This window comes from Sarcophilus harrisii, chromosome 3, assembly GCF_902635505.1.
Source record: "Sarcophilus harrisii chromosome 3, mSarHar1.11, whole genome shotgun sequence".
Lineage (NCBI taxonomy): Eukaryota > Metazoa > Chordata > Mammalia > Dasyuromorphia > Dasyuridae > Sarcophilus > Sarcophilus harrisii.
In genome coordinates this window covers 603,912,886-603,932,791 of record NC_045428.1, presented here as the reverse complement: position 1 = coordinate 603,932,791, position 19,906 = coordinate 603,912,886, and the positions used below count along the sequence as shown (strand labels likewise).

The window sequence follows — 19,906 nt, the reverse complement described above, 5'->3', positions numbered from 1 at the left end:
CAACTACATTGGCAACTCCGGTTGATACTGGCTCAGATGAAAGTCAGAAACCTCTTGTCAGGATGAAAAAGAAGCTCCCAGTAGCCAGCAGAGGGCTTTGGAGCTACTCACATATGACTGAGTTGAAAGGAGCCTCTTATGGACAATTCTTGAGACAACTTGCATTGATTTGGTCAGGATTTGAGTTTCTCTTCTTAGAAAACCCTATCAGTGCTTTCTAAAAATTGCCCCATCCTTGGGGACACTGAAAGGTCACAGGAACAAGTGATGCCATATAGTCTTTTCCTCATCCATTCCAAAGAGAAAAGAATCAGGAGAAATTATTCCTCACCATAAGCACAAGTTGGGAGCTGTCCTGAGTATTCCAATTCTTCATCCCACAAACCAGATCGAGTCACTTCTCCGTGTCTCTCTTTCTCCAACTTCTTGAATGAACTCTTCTCAACTGAAATGCTAATTCATCAGTGATACTTCAAAGAGCTTTTCCTATTTCATTCAAAATCTTTGATTGAAATTATTTTATTCAGTATATCAGTTATCCATTCTTACACTACTTGTGGAGAATCTAATATTAAAAGGAGAAATTTACCAGATTGGAGGAAAAAATATTTAGCAGAACTGTAACAGTTAGGATCTTCAATCTAACCTTTTAGACTTAGACAAATATAACAAAATTATGAATAATGATTTGAATAAAACTTTAGGAAAATTAGAGATACTAGATCTTTGGAAATAAATGAATGGCAATATAAAGATATCTACACACTTCTTCACTACATAGCAGATTTATAACAAATGATCTCATATGGGGGTATAAAGAATCCCCCCCCCCCCACACACAAATGACTGGAAAGCAGAAATACCAAACATATCATTTATCACAGTGTAATCAAAAATAACATTGAACAAAGGTTCCTGAAGACAGAATGAAAAAGTAGTTGAAGACTAAATAACGCAATTTTTTTTTATCTTACCAGGTGATGAGATAATTTATTATTATTTTTTTAAATTATAACTTTTTATTGACAGAGCCCATGCCTGGGTAATTGTTTTTTTACAACATTATCTCTTACACTCTCTTTTGTTCCAACTTTTCCCCTCCCTCCTGAAGAAGGCGTATGTGTGAATGTTGTTTACATACCTTCTAAAACAAAAGAAAGTGGGAGATGTAATGGGCTGAGGCTTGAGTTGATGCACTGAGGTCCCAAGCATGTGAGGCTAAATAGTAATTGGACCATACTCTATTAATATATATGCTTGGAGAAAGAATGGCCCCCACCCACTCTCTGTGGCTGATGTGTTGTATAGGAAATGATGATTTTGGTGGGTGGAGGCAGAGGGGCAGGAAGAGAGGTGGAGAGAGACTGCTGGCTGGGTTCTGTTCTGGTGGCTTCTGGTCTCGTGACTTCTGGTCTGGCTGGCTTCTTGAAGCAGCTACTGACATTACTAATCTCCCTTTACCTCTGATTCCCTTTTACCTCCGATCCTTCTTTACCTCTACTGAGAATAAAGATTGAAGATTTTCCTTTAACCTGAATTCCTGACTCAAGCTGATTTTAAAATATGTGGTCCTCACACCCTCTCTTCACCCCCTCCCCCAGATGTCAAGCAGTCCTACATCCTATGTATCCTATATACAATAACCAAGGAGTGAGGCCTCTAAGAAAACTAACCAGGCTATATTGAAGGAGACACTAAAAGATTTGAACTTTTAACACCTGGCTGCATTTGGAGAGATTATTACTTTGAACAGATACTAAGGCTGCCTCCAGAAAACCTCCCCAAGAAACTTGCTATCAAGAGAACCATCATATTATACAAAAGAAGAACACCACAGTATCAAACAGCACAGTCCACCAAAGCACTAAGAATAGTTGGGGTGGGCAACAATAAACTCAGCCCCTTGCCTGGGGTCTCTGTCAGTTCTCCTTGATCTGTAAGCTTATAAGTTCTCTTGAATATATCAGAGCAAGCAAGGTCAGCTTACTCTGAGAAATGGGCCTATTTAGGATTTATAATTTTTAAACAAGGAATGCCTTTACTAAGAATTTGTAAGCTGGTTTAATGATTGATCCTTTGCCACAGGATCAGTTTAAACGTATAAAACATGTTAAACAAAAATCTCGTGTGTGTAAGTCTTGGTAAGCTTTTAAAATAAGGTATCTAGCCCTAAGCTTAGATTAGTAGAATTTGCTATTAGAGATAAAATCTCTTGGGACTGTACTTGATATTGTTTTCAGTTCCAAATTCTACTGATCATTAAGGCAGTAACCCACTAATTGAGAGAAATGCCATAGATTACTCAGACAATTCCTTCCTGCCATGTCTAGATGGATGACTTATCTGGTCAAGAGTTGGGGGGACAGTCTGAAACCCCTGCTTCAGGTGGGAGCCTTCTGATTCAGTTTCCCAGTTCCCAATTCCCACATGATTGTTCCTGAGTCTGGCTATGAGGGAATTGCTGCTATATGATCAGACTTGGTTTTAATGCTATTATATTCATGTCCCTGCTTTTTCCTCTTATAGCATATTTCTATAATCAGATCAAATGGTCATTAGAAGCCATGAGCCCAATACAAGTAACCAGGGGACACAATGATCTTCTACAAAGCTGGAACTCTGAAAAGGTGTATTTAAATGTAAGACAACAGAGAACTTAAGACTAACTTCCTACTCAATGGGAGATAATGGTTCTATATGATATAGTGATGTGATAGCTCTCCTCACGATCAGCAATTGCTGAATGTGGTGTGGTGAGGTAACTGATGGGTGAGGTAAGGATGGGAGGGAGGTGGGAGAGGGTTAGAGTCTCTCCTGGGCAGCATGCTGAGGAGAGAAGACTTTAGGCTCTGGACTCCAGAGTCCAGAATTCATCTTTGATGGGCCACGTGGCATGTTGATTGATTCTGACTAACTGATCCCAAGGCCCTCCAGAGAGCTAGCCTGGTCATTATATATTAGTGCCCAAAGTGGACCCAGGACCTGCATGCAGCTGGAGTGTAATTTCAGTGAAGAAGTCCCTGTGACCTGGAAATGGGATGAGTTTTAAAATAGCCAAGCAGTAAACTTGGTTAAGGGCTAAAGTAGTAACTTTTTTCTTCTCACTGAAATGGGACAGATACTAGGAAAAGAGGCTCCTCCATCCCCACGCCCAACCTGAAGGAGGTCTATAGAAAGCATACTTAGGCTAATGAAGAGGCAAGGATTGCTTCTGACTTGGGAACTGATTGGTGAACTCTTAGAAACATTGCACATCCTCTTGGTTCTGCAAGGAAGAAGAAATAGAAGCAGATAATTGGAAACTAGTAGGATATCAACTAAGTAAATATTATAATGATAATGACCCTGCTTCAATTTCTAAGGAAACATTCTATATATACAACATAATACAATCGGCCTTAAAGAATCCCACGTGTTCTAAAAAAAAAAAAAAAAAAAAAGAAAAGTTTTAAGGAGAGCAATTAGACAAGGAAAGATGAGGAGAAAGAGGAGGAGAAGGGGGATGATACTGACAAAATAACCAAAAGGCATGGAGAGTTGAGTGACCTTAAAGGATGTGGTGATTCTCACTCTCACAGCTCAGCTTCACCTCCCCTATACCCAAGGAGGCTCTTGACACTCCCCCATCAATTTCACCTACCTGGGTGGAGGGAGGAGGAGGAGGAGTTGGAAGGGCAGTGATATCATCAGCACCTCTCCACAAGTAACACCCCCTTGACTGGATTGCAAAAGGCACCACTTAAAGCCCAAGAAGGAGGGCAGAATATGTCTGATTTAAAAACAGAAGCATGCCCTGTGATTGAAGACCTTAAGTCTTCAGGTCAATACAAAACAAGACACACTACTTTTAATCTACAAATTATCAAAGATCTGAAAAAGGCTTGCACTATTTATAGGTCTACATCATCTTATGTTAAGATGGCATTAGAGAATCAGGCTTTTGAGGTTTTAACCCCTAATGATGGGAAATTTATAGCAAGAATATGTTTAGAACCTGTACAGTACTTGTTGCGGCACTGAGTATAGTGAACTCTGTAGGATAAAAGCCCAAAGAAATAGGCAACCTGGTAAATATACCAGTCACCTGCGACCAACTAACAGGTGTAGGTCCTTATGCCGACACTTTAGCAGAGATTAATTACATTATAGCAAATTGCTGCTACCATTATCAAAGGATGGGGCACCCGCCAGGAAGGAAGAGGGGAAGACTTCACGAAAATAGCACAAGCTCCAAATGTACCCTTTGCTGATTTCTTGGAATGTTCATAGACAGCTGTCCTACAAACTATTGATGAAAATGTAGCAACAGAAATTATGAAAAGACAACTTGTTAGAGAAAATGCTAATGAAGTTCGTAGAAGAATTGTACTAGGATTACACAGGGATGCTCCTTTAGAGGAGATATAAGACGCTGTTCCACAGTGGTCACAAATATCTTTTATACCCATGCAATGATGCAGAACATGGGAAGATAGTGAACCTTTTGGCAAGGGACTTCCAGAGAGACTTGTCAATGCTTTCAATGTGATAAAGTAGGGCATCTGAAAGCTCAATGTTGGCATAAAACACAGGGTGGGAAAACAAGACCCTAAACCCCATGTCCAAAATGCAATGGAGGCTTCCATTGGGCATCATAATCTAGAATGACTTGGGGAAACGAGAGGCAGAGCCTAGCTTTAGGGCTCAAGGCACAAAACACTTGGGACATGATGGCAGCTTCTAAGTGTTCATTAGAAAGGTCTGGCAAGCACAAATCGGATGTAAGTAGGCCAATGGTCTAGTGGTCCCCAGATGTGTTTGGGTATGAGTACATAGGGACTTCCTTGTCAGTGTCAGCCAAGGCAGGAATCCTAATTACTCTGATCTCCTGTCAAGTTCGGGATGTAATCTGCATCATTGATTGGCTTATGCCAGTTACCTCAAAGACCCTATTTAAGCTCAGAGGAGGAAGGACTTGATCTCTCTTTTTTCTACCTGGGGCTCGGCCTTGTGGAGAGATACTAAGATAGTGCAGGAGGTCATAGAGTGAGGTGTATACCACGTGAATAAAGTCTAAGCTTGTCTGCCAAACCTTCCGATGCTCTGTTGTACTCAAACTGTGTCCATATGAGATAGCGGCTGGAGGATTCTGGAGAACTCAAAACAGAGGTAAGATTTGTAATATTTATCAGAGCTTCTCTGATTAGAACTAGGAACCAGGATTGATTAGCAGTAGTTGAGTGTGAAAATAGCACTTAACAGCAGCCGAGGTTATACCCAGAGTCTTCAAAAGTTTATGAGTTGATGACTCCTTTCTTCAATTTCTTTTCCTCAAATGGGACCCTTGAAAGCCTTGATTTCCTCCTTGTTTACTCTGGGCTCTCTCTGTTTTTCTAATTATTTATTCATCCTCCACTGAGGGCAGCCAGGGTGGTTATTTACGGCCTCAGCATGGGAAGGCCACGTTTCTCCCCAATGCTGATGTGACTGAGCTGAGGAGGGGGTTTGGTGGCTATTTCTGGAAATCAAAACCCAGACCAGAGACTGAGGTTCCCTCTGTGAAAGCAGCACCTGACTTCTGGGGAGGAGGGATTCTCCCGTGGCTTCTCTTCCCACCATCAGGAGTCTCCCACCATCACCTCTGTACTGGATGCTCCAGAAAGGAGCAGGATGGCCTCATCTCCAGGACCCCTGGCCCCTGGGTATCCCGGGAAGAAGGGATTCTGAGGGCAGAACCCCTGCTCCCCATAGGAGTGGGGTATAGGACATCCCAAGGACAAATTAGGGCATGTGGAGAGCTGGCAGGGGCTCAAATATGAGCTAGGACTAGAGACAGCTGGTCTGGACTCAGGAAGATCTGAGCTTCAACGTTAGCTTAGGTATTACTAGCTTTGTGGCCTGGGTGAATCTTCTAGCCTCAGACTGCCTCAGTTTCCTTATCTGTGAAATGGGAGACCTGAGATAATGACAAAGAATTAGTACACACCATACTACAACAGGAAGCACCATAGAATCGCACAATTTTCACTCTTATCCAGTCCAACCTGAAACGCAGGGATCCCAAATGATTTCTCCCAAGGCTACCTTTAGGTACCTTCCAGAGGGGAGATTCAATTCTAGGTCCCTCAGCCCAGAGGTCTTGTGCTGACTGCCCACTGTTGTCCTCAACTCTCCTCTATCAGCTTGCTTTCAAACTTCAGGGCTCTGGCCCCTGCTAGTGACATAGCCTGGGGTGGGGTGCTAGGCCCCCAGAGACCAGCTGAGGCATTGGGCCAAGCTCACTGCTTTACTGTGCTCTAGGATGGGGATCCTCTTGTGGGCCCCATCTCTGAGAAGGATGACTGGGCATTGTGGACATCTGGGGGGGGGGCTGAGATTTTCCCAAAGAAAGGGCTTGGGAGAGATCTTGAGAAAGGACAGGGGAGGGAGACAAGTCATTTCTCTTACCCTATCCTCCTCCTCAGTAAAAATCACTGGAGAAGATCTGAGCAGGTGAGATGGCCAGGGGCATCCTGGTGTCCTGCCCCTCCTGGCTTGTCTGGCCTGTGTGGGCTTGAGAAAGCTCTAGAGTCAATTTGCTTGGGCACATCAGGACACTTGGGAGTCTGGACTCTCCCAAGTGTCCCCTTTGGGCTGGCTTTGTTGTGGCTTCCTGAAGTATGGCCACTCCTCATGTGAGGATCAGGGAGCAGTCTCCTCATTCTGTGAATGTGCACATGCTTGGTCCGTGTGTGTGAGGGCACTGGTATTTCCATGAAGACTATTTGGAGATAATTCATGTAGGAGAGGGAGAAGGATGGGCCTGGAGGTTATCTTGGTGCAGTGACCTCCATGGGAGAAGCTTCCTCTCACAGATCTGGCTAGCACCTTCTCTGTGACTTCAGAGTAGCCTGGCACCTTGAGAGTCTCCTCATGTGGCATAGCCAAGAGGCCTTAAAGACAGTATTTCAGCTGGGTCTTGCTGGCTCAAAGCACACTGCTCTATCATTATGCTGCACTGCCTTCTGATCCCAGCATTTCTGCTCAACAGGGTTTATATTTCCTGCTAAAACACATAGACAGACCAGACAGAGGGATAGATAGATAGATAGAAAGAAAGAAAGAATAGATAGATAGATAGTTAGATGGATGGATAGACACAAAGGTAGATGGATGGATGTGTGTGGAATAGAGAGATAAGGTGAAGAACTTACAGGAATGTATGAATTCTTTTTCTGTATTTTATTTTCATTATTTCTGTGTTTCTTCTATGACCTGTATATGTGCAGGCCCATATTTACTTGAACCTTGGCCAGCTATAAACATATTTACTTAACCTGAGCTGATGACATTTATTGGTATTTGACATTTATTGATATTTAGTCTATTAGCTTGACTACTATCTGCTTGATTAAGCCTGAAGGCCTGATTTTCTGTTTCCTAGAAATTAGGTGATTTTGGGGAAACAGAAACCTTCCATTCCAATCTCTCTGAATAGCAACAGCCTCCCCCTCCCCTTCTCAAAGCTTTCTTACTTGTATTGTAATCTCTTGTATAAAAGCTGTATATCTTTACTACTTCTTTAACCCTTCTACCATGAGCTTTCTCTTTCTTTTCTCATGATGGGATGGTTCATTCTCTGGAGGTTTTAATAAACAACCTTTCTGCTTTCTACTGAGTGATCTCTGAGTAGTCATTTTGGGTAAGGGTCTTCCATATCCCTCACAGATGAATGGATAGGTAGGTACATGAATAGATAGACAGATGAATGGATGGAGAGATGGAATGATAGATGGGTAGATGGATGGACAGAAATACAGATGGATGGATGGAGAGATAAATAGGCAGGTAAATAAATAGATAGATAGCTTACCCCTTAGCTCTGAGCACAGTGTCTGGTACGTAGTAATCACTGAACAGATGCTTACTGTTTGATTGATATGGGGTCTTGATAGATAAATGAGTGGATAGCTAGGTGAGTAAATGAACAGATAGACAACAGAGCTGGACAGGCCCAGCCACAAGGACTCTAGCACAAAGAGTCTCCTCTCCAGTCTGATGGCCAGCCTATTTTTGCTCACATATGACATAACGCCTGTTCTGTCCATGGTCCCTGTTCCTAACCTGTTCTCCCTTTCCCCATCAGCCCCTTCAGTTAGGCCTTCATGGGAGTCTTTTTTTCCTGATTCCCCAGAAAGTTAACAAGGTTGTTCTAACTCTAGGGTCAGTGCTCTTTCCAAATGGGTTGTAGCTCTCTGAAGATGCTGAGGGATGTCTGCCCTCTAAGCAGTTGGATGTGCTATCCTAGAGCTAAGGAGAGAGCTGAGGAGGGATAGATCTGCATAAAGGGGATAATCCTCAGGGAGCTGATGAGATCAAGAGAAGGTGAAGACAGAAGAGGGCCCTGAAAGGGCCTTAAAGGACCCCCACTTTTGGAAGGCAGGGCTTTGATGATTCAGTAAAGACTGAAGTGGTCAGAGGTGTAGGACTGGACTTAAGAGAAAGCAGTGAGAAGCCCTTGCCACTGGGCCCTCAAGAAGAAACCCACAGAAAAGCAGGCTGGGGAGAAGGTGGTCAGCAGGGTCAAAAGGCTGCTGTGGGGATGAATAGGATGAGCTGAAGAAGTAATGGAAGGCTCCAGGACCCTTCCCCCAGCGTCAGGGGATTGGGGGACAGAACCCCCGGCACACACAAAAGCTCACACAGAGACATACAAACAGACACACATACTCTCTCACACACATACATTCACATATACACAAACACATTCATACTCACACATACACTCACACACATATACACACATAAATAGAGACACATACACACTCACAACACACACACAGGTGGGCCCCATGGAGCAGAAGTACTCAGGGCAGGGGTCTGTATACATCCCATATAGAAGAAAGAGCTCAAGACAAGGGGAAATGTTTTAGCCTGAGCTTTTGGAATGCTGGGAAGGCTGATTCAGTTCCCCCAGCAGCTCCTGTGACCTGCATGTGGTTCACCAGGTCCTTTGAGAGACCTCACAGCCCAGCAGAGGCATCCTGTGGTCTCACTCTTGGCCCAAGGCCCTGCTCACTCAGCTCCATCCTTTGTGGCCAGGGTCTAAGCTGGGTTTCCTAAACAAAGCTTAATGATGCTTTCATGGGCTGTCTCCGGCTGTTAGGAGGAAGTGGTTGATCAGCCCTCACTCCTGTTTCAGGGCTCCTGACTTGCCCTGGCCCTCTCTGCGACCACAAAGGCTCCTTTGCCCTGAACCATTCTCTACCTTGGGTAGTGCAGACCTTTTTTCCCCCTCCCAGACATTTCTCTCCCTCCCAACATACACCTTCCACCTCTAGTTTTGAGAACCATAATTAAATGAACACTACCATTGTTTCTGGAAATGATATGCCAAAGGACAGCCTTACTCAGACTTCCCACTCCTACAGTTCCCTTCCTTGGTCACTATCCCTCTCTGAGAATTATTCTCTTGATTGGAATGTAAGCTCCTTGAGGGCAAGAACAATCTAGCCCTTTTATTTATGTCCCCAGGGCTGCTCTAAGTGGTGCTTGGTAAATAGCAAATGCTTTAAAAAGTGCAGGAAGACCTGAGTTTAAATCCAGTTTTGGAGAGGTACTAACTGTGTGACCCTGTGTGTGTGACTTGTGTGACCACTTAACCCTGTTTGTCTCTATCTCTCATCTATAAAATGAACTGGAGAAGGAAATGGTAAACCATTTAGATGAGGTCAGTGTAGCACATCTTAGTGCAAGACACATGTGAAGAATGACTTTTTCTTTGCTAAAAGTTACCTTTATTTATGAGAAGAGGTTATGGAATAAAAATAAAGAAGTAAGATGGACATCCAGAGTGGTAAATATGAAATACATTGTAGAAAGCATATAATTAGTAAGGAAAGGAGTTTTTAATAATTAACAAAGAAAAAGACAAGTTCCTTAATAAAACTCACAATTAATCAGGAGGAAGAGAATATGCCATGAGATGGGAACCTGCCATTAGCTGGTAGGCCAAATCCATAGAATAGTTTAGCAGACTAAAAGAGTTAATTAGCTATAACAAGAAAGGCACCACAAGGCATGGAGAAAGGGGGTGAGAGGCAAATGTCATGGTGGGCTAAGCCTAAAAGGAATCCAGCAAAGATGGAATAGGCCATGGGCATATTTATGGGGGAAATTTAACCTCAGGAATTTGACATCATAACTTGATTTTCTGATTAGATTTCCCAAGACCTCCATAGTGGTAGGACTGTAAGGCTGAACTGATCCTCATCAATGACTTTCCCTGCTTGCCTCAGATATAATCTATAATATAATTATTATATCTATAAGATATAATCTTATCAGAACTTCTGGCTTTCTCTGCCCATTACCCCTGGTTACCCAGCACCTCATGAATGAGTAATGTTGGCATGCCAGCAGATGCCAGTATCATTGCCAAGAAAACCCCAAATGGGGTCACTAAAGGTGATTGAATAACAATAAATGAACAAGAGTTTAATAATTGCTTTTCATTCATTGCCCAAAGTCAGGAGAGGAAGAGGAGATTATAGAGGGCTGGAACTCTGGAGAAGTATATTTGCAATAAGGTGCAACTCAGTGAAATTGATAAGATGATGGTTTTCTAGTTCATATATATACTTAGTACTTAGTATGGTGATGTAAGGATTCTCTAGTTCATACATAATCCGTATGCTGTAATAATTGAATTTCAATAAGGTATATAAGGACTAAGAAGACTGAAAGAGAGACATTCCATTTTTGACCATCATCCTTGTGGCTCTCCTGCCTCCTGCACTCCTTGGCTAAGATCAAGGCTTAGGTCCTCCAGAAAGCTAGTCCTAACCTTACATTTTGACACCCAAACCTGGACATAAGGACCTACACTCAGCAGCTTGAGTTACTCGATCATAAGTTCAGAGGAGAAGTCCCTGTGACCAGGAAATAGGGTGAGTAAAGAAATCACTTTTGTTTTTCAACTAAAATGGGGCAAATACTAAGAAAAGAGCCTTCCCCACCCCAAGGAAAGTGTGTAGCAAGCATAGTTAGGATAATAAAGAAGTAAGGTTTGTTGGTAACTTGGGAGCAGATCATTGGATTCTTAGAAATATTAGATTGCATGTCTCCTTGATTCTCTAAGGAAGAAAAAGCAAAGCCAGATAAGTGGAGACTAGTGGGAGAGCAACTAGTTGAATATTACAGTGATAATAATCCTGATTCAATTCCTGAAGAAACATTCTATATATACAACATAATACAATTGGCTTTAAGGAATCCCACACGTTTTAAAATAAGGAATATACTTTCTTCTGAGCAGTTCATGGAACCTACACAAAAATTGACCATATATTAGGACATAAAGACCTCAAAATTAAATGCAGGAAGGCAGAAATAGTAAATGCTTTCTTTTTAGATCACAATGCAATAAAAACCAAATTCAACAAAAAGTTAGGTGTAAATAAATAAAAAAGTAATTGGAAACTAAATAATCTCATCTTAAAGAATGATTGGGTGAAACAGCAAATTATAGACACAATTAATAACTTCACTCAAGATAATGACAACGGTGAGACATTATACCAAAATTTGTGGGATGCAGCCAAAGCGGTAATAAGGGGAAACTTTATATCCTTAGAGGCTTACTTGAACAAAATAGAGAAAGAGAAGGTCAATGAATTGGGCTTGCAACTTAAAAAGCTAGAAAAAGACCAAATTAAAAACCCCCAATCAATAAACTTGAAATTCTAAAATTAAAAGGAGAAATTAATAATATTGAAAGTAAAAAAAAAACTATTAAACTAATAAATAAAACTAAGAGTTGGTTTTATGAAAAAAAACCAATAAAATTGATAAACCTTTGGTAAATCTGATTAGAAAAAGGAGAGAGGAAAATGAAATTAGTAGTCTTAAAAATGAAAAGGGAGAACTTTCCACCAAATGAAGAGGAAATTAAAGAAATAATAAGGGGTTACTTTGCCCAACTTTACGCCAATAAATTTGATAACCTAAGCAAAATGGACGACTACCTCCAAAAATATAGGCTTCCCAGATTATCAGAGGAGGAAGTAAATTGCTTAAATAGTCCCATTCAGAAAAAGAAATAGAACAAGCTATTAATCAACTCCCTAAAAAAAAAATCCCCAGGACCAGATGGATTTACATGTGAATTCTACCAAACATTCAAAGAACAATTAGTCCCAATGCTTTATAAACTATTTGAAAAAAATAGGGAATGAAGGAGTCCTACCAAATTCCTTTTATGACACAGACATGGTACTGATACATAAATCAGGTAGGTTGAAAACAGAGAAAGAAAATTATAGACCAATCTCCCTAATGAATATTGATGCTAAAATCTTAAATAAAATATTAGCAAAAAGACTACAGAAAATCATCCCCAGGACAATACACCATGATCAAGTAGGATTTATACTAGGAATGCAGGGCTGGTACAGTATTAGGAAAACTATCAGTATAATTGGCCATATTAATCACCAAAGTAACAAAAACCATATGATCATCTCAATAGATGCAGAAAAAGCATTTGATAAAATCCAACATCCATTCCTATTAAAAACACTTGAGAGTATTAAAAAATACTTGAGAGTATAGGAATAAATGGACTTTTCCTTAAAATAATCAGTAGCATCTATTTAAAACCAGCAGTAAGCATCATATGTAATGGGGCAAACTGCAATCATTCCCAATAAGATCAGGAGTGAAACAAGGTTGCCCACTATCACCGTTACTATTTAATATTGTATTAGAAATGCTAGCTTTGGCAATAAGAGCTGAGAAAGAGATTAAAGGGATAAGAATAGGCAATAAGGAAACCAAATTATCACTCTTTGCTGATGATATGATGGTATACTTAGAAAACCCCAGAGGTTCTATTAAAAAGTTATTAGAAATAACAATTTTAGCAAAGTTGCTGGTTATAAAATAAACCCACATAAGTCATCAGCATTCTTATATATCACTAACAAAATCCAACAGTCAGAGTTACAAAGAGAAATTCCATTTAAAGTAACTACTGATAGTATAAAATATTTAGGAATCTATCTGCCATGGGAAAATCAGAAACTTTATGAGCAAAACTACAAAACACTTCCCACACAAATTAAGTCTGGTCTAACCAACTGGAAAAATATTAAATGTTCTTGGATTGGGTAAGCAAATATAATAAAGATGATAATACTACTAAAACTAATCTATTTATTTAGCACTATACCAATAAGACTTCCCAAAAACTATTTTGATGACTTAGAAAAAATCACAACAAAGTTCATATGGAAAAACAAAAGGTCAAGAATTTCAAGGGAATTAATGAAAAAAAAATCAAATGAAGGTGGCCTAGCTATACCAGATCTAAAATTATATTATAAAGCAGCGGTTACTAAAACCATCTGGTACTGGCTAAAAAGTAGACTAGTTGATCAATGGAATAGGTTAGGTTCAAAGGACAAAACAGCCAATAACTTTAATTATTTAGTGTTTGACAAACCCAAACACCCCAGGTTTTGGGATAAGAATTCATTATTTGACAAAAATTGCTGGGAAAATTGGAAATTAGTATGGCAGAAGCTGGGCATTGACCCACACTTAACACCATACACCAAGATAGGGTCAAAATGGGTTCGTGATCTAGGCATAAAGAATAGGATTATAAATAAATTGGAAGAGCATAGGATAGTTTATCTCTCAGACCTCTGGAAGAGGAAGGAGTTTATGACCATAGAAGAACTAGAGATCAATATTCACTACAAAATAGAAAATTTTGATTATATCAAATTGAAAAGTTTTTCTACAAACAAAACTAATGCAGGCAAGATTAGAAGGGAAACAATAAACTGGGAAAACATTTTTACAGTCAAAGGTTCTGATAAAGGCCTCATTTCCAAAATATATAGAGAATTGACTCTAATTTATAAGAAATCGCTTCTCCAATTGATAAATGGTCAAAGGATATGAACAGACAATTTTCAGATGATGAAATTGAAACTGTTACCACTCATATGAAAGAGTGTTCCAAATCATTATTGATCAGAGAAATGCTAATTAAGACAACTCTGAGATACCACTACACACCTGCCAGATTGGCTAGAATGACAGGGAAAAATAACGCAGAATGTTGAGGGGATTAAAACAGGGACACCGATACATTGTTGGTGGAATTGTGAAACATCCAGCCATTCTGGAGAGCAATTTGGAACTATGCTCAAAAGTTATCAAACTGTGCATACTTTTGATCCAGCAGTGTTACTGGGCTTATACCCAAAAGAGATACTAAAGAAGGGAAAGGGACCTGTATGTGCAAAATGTTTGTGCAGCCCTGTTTTAGTGGCTAGAAGCTGGAAAATGAATGGATGCCCATCAATTGTAGAATGTTGAGTAAATTGTGGTATATGAATGTTATGGAATATTATTGTTCTGTAAGAAACGACCGGCAGGATGAATACAGAGAGGATTGGAGAACTTAATGAACTGATGCTGAGTGAAATGAGCAGGAACCAGGAGATCATTATATACCTCAACAATGATACTGTATGAGGATGTATTCTTGATGGAAGTGGATTTCTTCGACAAAGAAAGATCTAACTTAGTTTCAATTGATCAAGGATGACAGAAGCAGCTACACCCAAAGAAAGAACACTAGAAATGAAATGTAACTGCTTGCATTTTTGCTCTTCTTCCCGGCTTATTTATACCTTCTAAATCCAATTCTCCCTGAGCAATAAGAAAACTGTTTGGTTCTGCACACATATATTGTATTCAAGATCTACTGTAACCTATTTAAATGTATAGACTGCTTTGCCATCTGGGGAGGGGTGAAGGAGGGAGGGAAAATAGAAACAGAAGTAGTGCAAGGGATAAGTGTAAAAATTATGCTGGCATGGTTCTGTCAATAAAAGTTATTAAAAAATAAATGATTGATTTATTAAAAAAAAAGTGGTGAAATGGAAGGATCAGATAGGTTAACTGTTTAGGAGAGGGTTTGCTTGTATCTCTACAGATGAAGAAGGAATCGGATGGGTGTAAACAGCCATATTTGTTGTCCATTGAGAAACAGAACAGGAAAAGACTCTGAAACAAAGGAATGCCAAGAAACATCAGATATTTCCATTCTCTGACTATATGTACTAATGAACAAGAAAAATTGTTAATGAGACTGTTACAGGACTTCAAAAATCTCCAGGAATCATTGGATTCTGACACATAAAGTAATGGACAATAGATTGGTTTTGGACTATCTCTTGGCTGCTGAAGGAGATGTATCTGCGATTGTTATTTATACACCCTCCTTCTAGGATTTATATTGTATAATTGTATAATTCCTCATATTGATTCATGTGGTTTGTTACATTGCTACTAGCCTGTGTTATATTACTGTGTACTTGTGTAATACCTCCCATGCTGATGGATTTATATGTACCTGTTTCAAATAAGACCCTTTAGTCCAGAGGAAACCTGCTAACAATATCTGGTTTTGTGTTCTCACCTCCCTGAGAAGTCAGGAAGGGCCTGACCATCTGTGTTCTAAAACAAGAGAAAGTGGGAAATGTAGAGGGCCAGAACTCTGGAGAAGTATACTTGAAACAAGGTGTTAACTTGATGGAATTGATAAGATAAGATGATTTTCTAGTTTATATATATATAGTATCTAGTTCATATATATATATATATATATATATATATATATATATATATACACTTAGTATTTAGTATGGTGATGTAATGTTTCTCTAGTTCACACATAATCAGTATGCCGTAATAATGTAATTACAGTAAGGTATACAAGGGCCAACAAGGACTAGAAATGAGACATTCCATCCTTGACTGTTCTACTGGTGGCTCTCCTGCCCACTTCACTTCTCCATTAAAATCAAGGCTGGTCCTGAGGTCCTCCAGAATGCTAGCCAGAACATTAGAGGAGATTATATTGTCAGCTAAGACACAGTGTGGATGGGATGTAGGGAATGGTTCCCCAAGACAACATCAGGAGAAAACTAGTGCTGAAAGATTCTGCCATCTGAAAAGTGTTGACTTCAGGGACTAAAACAGATAGCATCTGCTGCAGTCTTAGATGGTTGGGTGCAGTTGGCAGAGAAAGACTGAAGTATTGCCCTGAGACAAATATGGAAAGGCATTGTTGGGGATAGTTTAACATTATAGCCCCACCTTGCTCTGTCCAGCTGTAGAGGGCTGGAACTCTGGAGAAGTATACTTGAAACAAGGTGTTAGCTTGCTGGAATTGATGAGATAATGGTTCTCTAGTTCACATATATCTAGTATGATATAATAATTATAATCACTTTAGTTTGAAATAATGATATAATCACTCTAGTTGGCATATACTCAGTATACTATAATGTAATTGTAATAGGATATTAAAGGAGGGAGAGGTGGTACCTGGGGTTAGACACTGCCTCCTGGGGCTATGCCCCACCTCCACTTAGGACTCACCTGCGCCTGGTACTTCTCATCTTTCAGGTCCTCCCACATGCCTTGAACTGCATTTCTTGCTTCTAGAGGCTTTTTAACCCTTACATCTCCCCCTCTTTTATTAATAAAACCGAGTGTTCTCATGTTGATGAACGAGAAGCTCTTCCATAAACACCTCTAAAGAATTTTTTAAGAATACACATCAAGCATCCTAGCAAAGTAGGCAAAAGCAAAAGAAGCAACAATACAAAATGGCTACATAGAGCTGATGGGATACAATAGAAGGGGTTGGGAAAGAAGTATGTTGGATCCAATCATTAAGCTGGGCTGGCAAGGGTAGTTATGTCTCTGCTATGGTGCTGTTTTAAGCATCTTCTGGGTCATCTCCTTCTCTTCTTTTTAAGTCCCTGTTTTAATAGCGGCAACTTTCCTTGTCCTTTTTTTCTGGAATCCAGCAGTCTTCCCCATCAGGACCTGCAGAACATAAATATCCCAGCCCTCTCCAAAATACTAAGGATGGACCTTGCCAATGTTCTGCCATGTCCTTCTAAAGGACCTTTTGAATTTTCTCTGGTGCTTGCAGTGCAGTTTTCATGGAGCTTAGTTTTCTGTCCTGTCTATAAGATTGACCCAAATATATCATTCCTGGAAAGAGGCTGGTGTCCCTATCAAGGCACAAAAAATTGTAAGTATATAAAGTCTTATCCACATCCATCTGTGTGGGCCATCGGGGGTTCTGTCTACTTCTTCCCTCTTTCTGTTTAAGAAGGGTGGCCTTTAGAGTATGATGGGCCCATTCCACTAGGGCCTGACCCTGTGGATTATAGGGAATCCCTGTAACATGTTTAATGGTGAATGTGGAGAGGAAGGTGGCCATTTGCTTAGAGGTATAGGCTGGCCCATTGTTGTTCTTTATGATATTAGGAACTCCGTAAGAGGAGAAGCAACTATACAAATGTATAATGACTGAAGGAATGTTCTTATGAGAGGTCACTGTGGTCCAAAGGAATCTAGAAAAGGTGTCAATACAGATGTGGATGGCCACACGGCCCACATGTGTCATGTCCATTTGCCATGAATTGTTGGAGAATAAACCTCTTGGATTAACTCCTTTACTAGGTGGAGGAGGGAGAAACTGAACACACTGCTTCACTATCTGTCGGGCTTCTTCTCTGGTGAGGCCATAAAGGCAACGTAGAGAATTAGCAGGTAAGTGGAGAAATTCATGGATATTGTCAGGGGGTGTAGCAAGAAGGGAGCATTGTAAAGCACAGTCCACCACGTCATTGCCTGCAAATATGCCTCCTGCACAGCATTGCTTAGAGTATCTATGCAGGATGTAAATGGAATGTTTCCTAGTTTGTAAAATCAGCTGCAAGTCAGCAAGAAGATTGGCAATTGAAGGATTCTGAGGTTGTAGGACAGCATCCTCAATGCCTCTGAGCACTTGGACAGCATATAAGCTGTCTGATAAGATGTTAATGGGCTCTAGGTATCTCCTACATCTTTTTAAGATGTATATAAAGGCTGCATCAAAGAAATAGGAATAAGGGCATGAGGCCTTAACCATTGAATTTATCCAACCAGTTTCTGATATAGGTTCAGAGTATTCACCTTGTCTAATTGTAAGAATTAGACTGCAGAAGTCCTCATGCAGAATCCCAGGTAAATGATGGGAAAGTTATGTGGGATCTTTTCTGGGACAACCACCAGTCCATGTGGAGCGAGAAAGCTTATGGTCTCCTTCAGCAGGAGAGAGAGATCTTTCCCACTGCTTATTGATAACAGTATATCATCCATATAGTGCAGTACCATGACATGAAGCCACACCTTCCTAATTGGCTCTAGCACTTGTGCTATGTACACCTGACCCAAGGTGGGGCTACAACACATCCCTTGGGCAAAAACTTTCCATTGGTAGAGTGGTTCAGACCCTGCATTGTTCATAGAAGGAATCGTAAAAGCAAATTCTTTTCTTATCCTCTGGGATCAGAAGCTGGAGAAGAAACAATCTTGTGTGTCTATTACTGTAACTGGCCAGCCGATGGGGACCAGATTAGGAGATGGCATGCCAGGCTGCCAGGTTCAATAGTAGCATTAACAGCTCTAAGGTCCATTAGCATTCTGAATTTCCCAGATTTTTTCTTTGTAATAAATATATGGCTATTCCATGGGCTGGACGTTGGTTCTATATGCCCAGCCTTCAACTGTTGTTGTATAATTTCATATAAGGCTTGGGCTTTATAAACTGAGAAAGGGCATTGGGGCACCCAAACCAGAGTGTTAGGTTTCCATGTTAATGGTGTGGGCGTGACATGAAAGGTGGTGCCCAAACCCCCAATGACCCCAATTAAAAACCCTGTGGGGGTGATATATAAACTGAGGCTCCACAAGCCTCAATATGTCCCTGCCCCATAGATTGTACCTGAGACCTGTGACCACTAGGAGTCGTAATATCCCCTGTTTGTCTGCAAACTGCCAGGGCAGGTCTTCTGCTACAATCCTTTTAGATAAAGCAGCTGCGAGGGCATCCATTTGAAAGGCATTGGAGCCAACATTCTCACATCTCTGTCATCTCTTCCAGGCCAGCCTCCCCATTTACAGTGAGCATGGCCTTCTGGCAATTAGTATTAGCATTCTCCCTTGCCAATTTCTGTATAAGGAGGCTGGAAGCTTCTCCTCAGCCCACTGACTCTAAACAGCCACCTGTAGGTTCAAGAAAAGGTTCATCTGGGTCCTGCTTAATTTTAGTCATAGAGAACTTCTGCTTTCTAGAAGCCTGAATTTTGCTAAATACTCTTTGGTTACATTAGGACACAGCTGCACATCCAGCAGGATCCAGCAGGATGCAGCAGTATCATATTGCATTTGATCCTCATTTCTTTTGTATTTTCCAGCTTTTTGTATTATTTGTTCTAAACTTGTTTGGGAATCTTCAAAGCCTTCACAAAGGGGTGCAGAGGGAGCAGACGGGAGACATATCTCCTTAGGGAAGGTGGGGATTAGGGAGAAGGCCATATCTCGGAGACAGAGGTGACCTTCCCTCTGTTCGCTTTCTCCTCCCTCCTCTTATCACCAAACTTTTCCTCAAGGTCATATGTCTCTCTGTTCACATTCTCATTCCTCATCTTATTCCTACCCCCTCCTGTTCCATGATATCCACTTCCCGCTTCTTCCTCACTACTTCTTCCTTTTTCGTCATATCCACCTCCTTCGTCTTCCAGTTCACTTCCTTTTTCTTTCCCACAGCTGACTTCCACCGGCTCCATTTTATGGGCAGAGCTGGGGTGAGTGCCAGTTTATGACCCTCATTTGTTTTATGACTCATTTGTTTTATAACTCTCCTTTTGCACTTCATTATCTACTTTGAATAGATTGCACTTGCAAATTCATTAGGAACTTTTCCTCCTTGATAAGTGTCATGATGGGGCTTTGCCCCTTGATCTGGAAGTGGGGTGAGCTTGTTAATTCTTTCTGGGTGACTCCTCACCTTCACCATTTTTTG

General features: G+C 40.7%; 1 pseudogene; it reads right to left on the bottom strand.

Moving 5' to 3' along the window:
• Positions 1–19,670, bottom strand: part of LOC116422716 — a 65,489-nt pseudogene extending 45,819 nt beyond the window's left edge.
• Positions 19,671–19,906: the final 236 nt, after the last annotated feature.